The 7,045-nt window shown below is 43.2% G+C and overlaps 1 long non-coding RNA gene across 1 annotated transcript; it reads right to left on the minus strand.

Moving 5' to 3' along the window:
* Positions 1-208: 208 nt before the first annotated feature.
* On the minus strand, positions 209-1,460 carry LOC147448589 (uncharacterized). The gene is made up of 3 exons (XR_015189509.1): positions 1,088-1,460; positions 814-995; positions 209-702 (listed from the first exon to the last, which is right to left on the minus strand). It is a non-coding gene; the product is annotated as an uncharacterized LOC147448589 (long non-coding RNA).
* Positions 1,461-7,045: the final 5,585 nt, after the last annotated feature.

Consider the following 7,045-nt stretch of genomic DNA (forward strand, 5'->3'; position numbering starts at 1 on the left):
AAAAAATGTGTCGTTTCTTTACATTTTGTACAACATATGCAAAGTTTGATGTCTAATCTCTCTCTCTCTCTCTCTCTCTCTCACTCACACACACACACACACACACTGACACTTACATCCATGGCACCACATTGACAAGTACAAAGAATCATATTAATGTACATATTTAGCATTTCGGAGAGTATTTGTAAGTATATATTCTGAAATAGTCAATGGGCTACAATACAAATTTTGTAGATAAGGATCAAAATGTCCTCTAGGTAGAATTCATGCTCATGCCCTTCAAATGAGGGCGGGGAAAGAGTTGTGACTGGTGGATTAAGTAATCCCTTATGTGGTGTGTTGTCTATCAATAGAGTGTTGTCAACATCAAATGGGACATAGATTTGAGAAAAAGGTTTGTCATAAAGCTGTACATTTGGTTTGTAGGGCGGTAGTGGCCATTGATGACAGCACATTGTGATTGTCAATACACAATTAAATTTCCAACGCTCAATTTTGGCTATGTTACAAACTATGGCTACAAGGGGGTTGAGGTTTCTCAACTGCATAGAAGACCATACAGCATTGTGAAACCTAGGAAAAAGAAATTGAAAAAATTCCTTGGTGCCCGGTCATAAAATAACTCTGTCTCCGTCCTACATTTGAATGATATGGTTGTCAAAACAGCAACAATCCATTGATATCAAGAATAATTAGTCTCTGCAAATATTTTGTAAAACAAATAGTAGTTAGACAATAGAATGACTTTCATATTCTTTTACAGTGGTTATTACCGAAACAATCATGTCGATGTCTAGGAAAGGTCCATACTAGGTTTGGGAGTTGTGGCCACTCCAGTGTTTCCATCCTCAGGCTTTTTCTCACCACTCCCTTGTTCTTTTGTTTATGAGACTCTTGTGTCTCCAATGTAGAGTGGTCCATAGCTGAAGAATTAGCTCGTAACTTCCACACAGCTTGCCATATAGGAGCAACACTCTTTTTATTATATGCAGCTGCAACCAGACAAGTTTGTTATGATTTCAACAAAATCACTATATGCAATCCTTATTCCACATCAATCCAAATTCTATTTTTGAATACTCACAGTCTTAATTCTGGATGCGTTCCTCGAATTGAGTTTAGAATTTAGACAATTGGCTTATCAAGCTCGATGCAAACGAGGCTCCACTGGTGGTTTCTCTCATATGGAAAAATGATGGTTGTGACTTCCAGCATCGGGCAATGGGCAAGACGCTTCTTGAACTTTGCTCTGAGGGGTGTTTTTCATTCTGAGAAAGATAGAGAGTTGAGTATCCATGATATATATTTTTGGCTGACTTTGTACAAGTAGCTGGCTCTTGATCAAACTACACGACAACTACTAGAAGTTATTCTCTAATCTAATGATTGAATAAAAGTATGTTGAAGCTAGTGAAAGCATCTTACTCTAAACACATATATACAATTGAATTGGTTATTTGAGCATCTAGATCCTTCAATATATTAATGTCAATAGAATCTAGTGCAAGTCTCTCTCTCTCTCTCTCTCTCTCTCTCTCTCTCTCTCTCTCTCTCTCTCTCTCTCTCTCTCTCTCTCTCTCTCTCTCTCTCTCTCTCTCTCTCTCTCTCTCGCACGTGCACGCGGAGTATGTCGACTGTTGTGCCTATTTTCAAGGCAAGAGATCCAATGATTCCTGGGAACTATCACACCATTATGATCGGGCACACAATGGCCAGGCTATATGGTTCTATTCTTGAGCAGCAATTGAGTAGATGGGCAGAGAGAGCAGGGATACGAGCATCAAAATAGGCAGGTTCAGGAGATTTTTTTCCACTCTTGATCACATATTGACACTCAAAGCTATTATTGAGGTGGGCGAATCACATGGTAGGAGGTTCTACTTCACTTTTGTGGAATTCCGCAAAGCATTTGACACAGTCCCTATAGCTCAACTGATGTGCAGGTTACAGGAGATGTACCCACATAGATTTTGGGGGATCATGACCCTGTACAGGACAGTTGTGGGTCAGGTCCACACTCCCAAGGGGGTGTCTAAACTTTTTCACTCCACTATTGGGGGGGTGAAGCAAGGTTGTCCACTCTCCCCTAGTTTATTTGGTATTTATGTGGATGAGGTTTTGAAATACATTGAGAGCAGAGGTGAAGAGGAGCACAATTAGCAGGGACCTGGATCTCATTTCTACTATATGCAGATGATATTGTGTTGATCTCAGATTCACCAAAGGGAATGCAATGACATTTGGATACGTTGCACACATTTGCTAGTGATAGCGGCTTATCATTGAACCTTGGCAAGACCAAGGTTATGGTGTTCAACACCACACCATAGTGGGTCAAGCGATCTGCACATACCTTTGCATATGATCAAGAGACGTACGGTGGAGTATACAAATGCATACACTTACCTTGGTGTGGTCTTTAGTGGACTAGTGTTTTCTTTGAGAAGAGCAATAGAGAGTAGGCTAACGAGAGCGTATGTGTCTTTAGGGAAGATGGAGAAGATGTGTTCGCATGTTCAGTTTCAAGAACCTCGAACGAGACTATGGCTTTTTGATACTTTGGTCACATCAGCTATGCTTTATGGGGTGTAGATTTGGGAGCCATCGATGGACCGCTAGCTGGTCGGTTTGGCAGTGCTGATGGATGGAAGTGCATGGAGAGGCCTCTGGTATCTATGATTTCTTGCATGATTAGGACCAAGCCCTCCATACCACATGAGATTATCCCTTTAGAGCTCGCTGCTCCACCACTGATCATTGAGGCACTCATCAGATCTGTTTCTTTCATGCACAGTATCTGGGATCTCCCCAGAGACAAATATGACCATCTAGATTTGGAGTCTTCTTGATAGCTTGCCTCAGAGGGAGACACCTCTTGTTGGTATGCACATATGAAAGTTTGGTTCAAGCTGCATGGTTTTGACATGGATAGACTACCCCCCTTCCAGCATTCGTTGGACGCACCCTCCTTGTCTCTCACACAGACAGAGATCACTCAGCTTATTAAACAAAACTTGATTCAGTTATACACTAGGAGGACATGGATACAGCCTATACGTGTGCTTGGCACAAAGATGGATTTCTACAGAGAGCATCTCCTTGAGTTTACAAAGGATGGTTTTGTGATCAAACCTGCATACATGGACACTTATCTATCCCATGGATTATGATGTGCTATTGGACAGATGTTCACATCACCACATCAGTTAGAGATTGAGATAGGTAGATTTAGAGGAGTACCAACAGAGACCAGGATTTGTCAGCTATGCCATATATAGCCAGAGACAGAGTTACATCACATCTGTCACTGCCCAGTCTAGTACTATGAGATACGAGGCCATTTCCATTGCCTATTCAGAGAGGGTTTTGGACCATTGACCAAAGTTATGAGATACCAAGATCAGAGATGCCTTGAGCTATTTTTATTGGAGCTACGTAGACATAGGGAGAGCCTCTTGAGGAGACCAGACAATAGGAGATACTCACAAAGGGTGATCACTGATTTTTTAGAGTGACAGGGCCACTGAGCTAGGGAAATCCAGACACCCACAATTGCAAGGGTCATTGAGACATCGATGGAAGTTGCACTACAAGGTCCGGACTATTCTAGTACGACATGGGAGACTCCCAGTCAGAGTACTCATTGAGAAAGACATTGATGATCTCTTCCAAAGACCGTTCCTGGATTTCATAGGATAGGATCTTGATTCTAGCATCTCAGCCTTTCATTTCATTTGAATTTCATCCCATTTCATTTTAGCTCAGTTCAGTTTCAGTTTTTCAATTTTTAGTTTTTCAGTCTTTTACACAAACATTGTATCAAACTCACCATTTGTAAATTCTTTTGTCTCATAGTTCTCCTTGGCCTTTCGAAGATGTTAATATATCATTTCTCTCTCTCTCTCTCTCTCTCTCTCTCTCTCTCTCTCTCTCTCTCTCTCTCTCTCTCTCTCTCTCTCTCTCTCTCTCTCTCTCTCTCTCTCTCTCATACCTGCAAGTATATGCTGCTTCTGAGTTACTATGAAGGAAAACAAGACCTTCCTCTGAACAGTCTAATGTCACTGAATGATGTTCCAACCCTCTTTGGGATGGCGTTGTGGTTTGTGAGACAATTACTCTCTCTCTCTCTCTCTCTCTCTCTCTCTCTCTCTCTCTCTCTCTCTCTCTCTCTCTCTCTCTCTCTCTCTCTCTCTCTCTCTCTCTCTCTCTCTCTCTCTCTCTATGAACGATGAACGATGAACGATAGTCTATGTCTCCCTCTCTCTGTTTCTCTCTGTTGTGGTACACTAAGCACGCCAATGGAATGTAGGACATGCATTAAAGTAAAAAATTGATTTATCTATTAAAACTGTACGGCACATTAAATGCCCACTATACGTAATTAGACTTTTCATATGTGTGAGAAATGTATTCGTTAGAATACCGTGCATGGCAGCAACAATTACATGACTTTTTAGATATGAGAGAGAAGAAGGGAGAGAGAATGATAACGAGAGAGAGAGAGAGAGAGACAGAGAGAGGCACAGAGTGAGAGAGACGCTTGATTGGAGGTACTTCCTGCAGGAAAGATATTTAAATATTAGGCTAGAAGTGTGCTCCATGTACCATTGTAGTGTTTATCTTTTGCAAGATAGCCATGCCAAGCCCAATAAAAGGTAGCAAAAATTTATGTTTCTGGTGCAAAATTTTGCATGAGGATTATTGCTTATGTGGTAGATATATATATATATATATGATCTTTCTATTTTGTCCCACGGTGCACGTGGACCCACATAGTGTTGCTATATTCTCTTGCGCGCACCGTGGGACAAAATATTGAGAGATAGAGGAAGATGTTTTTTCTTCCCACGGTGCGCGTCGATGCATTTACAAACCATGGTTGTCTTGCACGCGCCATAGAGCATAGTAGAGGGATAGAAAGAGGTAGAGAGTGACTTAGGATCTACAAACACACACACACGCACACACACACACACACACACAGACCCACACAGAGAGAGAGAGAGAGAGAGAGAGAGAGAGATTGATTATCATCCGCGGAGGTCAGATATGACCTAGGACCATCACAAAAGCATTACAGGTAAGGACCGAGTGTCCAATTGTCAAGGGTCAAAAGGAGGAACAAAATCTACGAGGGTTGGGTAGACCCTTTTTAGGGGCTCGAAACTCTTGGATGATGGCTTTACCACCCCAATATATTGCCCATTTACCTTGCTTGTGGGCTTCGTGCACCTTCTTGAGCTCATTATTTTTTATCTTCAGTTGACTTGTTGTCAACTCCTCACTAATCCAAACCTTTATCCCTTTGAGGAGTCAAGATTGCCGTAACAACTACATCTTATCCTCTTTGTCCTTGAAAGTGGGAAGACAATGCTCGGGCCACACTTGCATATGTGTGTCGTTGATCTAAGAAACCATTTTAGGCTTGATGTTAATTGGTTGAAGGACGTTGTTGAGATTTGTGATCGCTTCCTCGAGAGTGTCCTTGGTGGTGCACAATGGTGAGGGAATCCCACCAATGCGAACCTTGAGGATGTTTTCTTCTTGAAGTCTTCGTTTGCGCAACTCCGCTATCACATAGGTTTGTACTTTGACAAAGGCGGCCGACTCAGCTTGAGTGACCTTCGCTTGGACTTCTTTTACCTTGTCAGTGGCGAGATGAACAATGGAGTCGAAGCATGCCTCAAGCTTCCTAAGGCGATCTTTGATGTCATGATTTTCCTCCATAACCCGATCAAGGGCCGTTTGAAGCTGTCCAATCTGAGTGAGCTTGCTCAGGGATGCTACGACTGCCGCAAAACTTGGTCGGATCCTTGCGGTGAGCTTCGGGGTATTCATCCTTGACTTGACAGTGTGACCAAGTTCTTAGGGTTTAATAACCTTTTAGGTTAATAAGGAGGCTCTGCAGACGGTGCAACGAGGAAGGTGGGGTCAGTTAGGACGGGATGGCATGAGCCTAGCTTGGTGCGAGAGAAACTACACGACGGTGCAGTAGGGAAAGAGGGCGTGATGAGTAGTGGCGAGCAGAGGAAAGCGGGCTAGTTGTGTGGCAGTGAGCAGAGTGAGAGGGTGAGTTGTAGCAGGGAGTGCATGATCATGCCCCCCCCCCACCCACACACACACATGAAGCTGCCCTTTGCTCGGTGGGAGACTCACAAACGCAGATGCACAGAGAGAGAGAGAGAGAGAGAGAGAGAGAGAGAGAGAGAGAGAGAGAGAGAGAGAGAGAGAGAGAGAGAGAGAGAGAGAGAGAGAGAGAGAGAGAGACTGTGTTACCATATACATGTGGTAGTGATGTGTGTGAACACACTAGGACCGTCGGGGCATTTTTTCCCTCTTTAGGAGGTTTTTCCCCCCCTGCATTGTGTATATGCCCATCACTCTGGGGCTATCTATCTTTCCATTGCACACTAAGTAACACACTCTCTATTGTGTGCCTTGAGCTTCCTTCATCTTCTCCAAGCTGTGTGTGTTTCTCTGCAACCCTAATTCCAACAATTGGTATCAAAGCAGGTTGCGTCCTCCCGGGCTTACTCGCCAGCTGCTCCAACACACGCCTGCTCACTTTCTCCGATTTTAGTGAGGTTTGGCGGGCGTTCGCAAGTCGACAAATATTTCCAGAGAGCTCATAGAGCGTAATCCGCTCAGATTTTTGATTTGGGCTCATTTTGGCCTCCGTTTCTACTACAGGCAGGTCTGCACAGGCAATTTCGTCATTTTGTGCAAAATTTCTATTAGTGTTGTTTTCTGCATAACAGGTGCCTTACAGTCTTCCACGGTTTGTGCTATCCAAGCCTTTTCTAGGCATTCCAATCAAACTCCGAATCACAGATAGGTACTAATATATTGTCAAGCTCTTTCCTCACTTTGTGGACAAGCAAGACCTCCAAGCTATTCAGTTGGAACTAGGTAACCAGAAGATCAATGGTTTTCCAACTCTTGTTGTCTCACTGTCCCAAAAGTGTCCCAGTCGATTCAAACCCTTATTATTCAGCTTCCTGGCTGTCTCTATCCAATAGGGAATTTGTGGCAGATCTACAAC

Source organism: Adiantum capillus-veneris, chromosome 10 (genome assembly GCF_014529385.1).
Source record: "Adiantum capillus-veneris isolate H3 chromosome 10, ASM1452938v2, whole genome shotgun sequence".
NCBI classification, from domain to species: Eukaryota; Viridiplantae; Streptophyta; class Polypodiopsida; order Polypodiales; family Pteridaceae; genus Adiantum; species Adiantum capillus-veneris.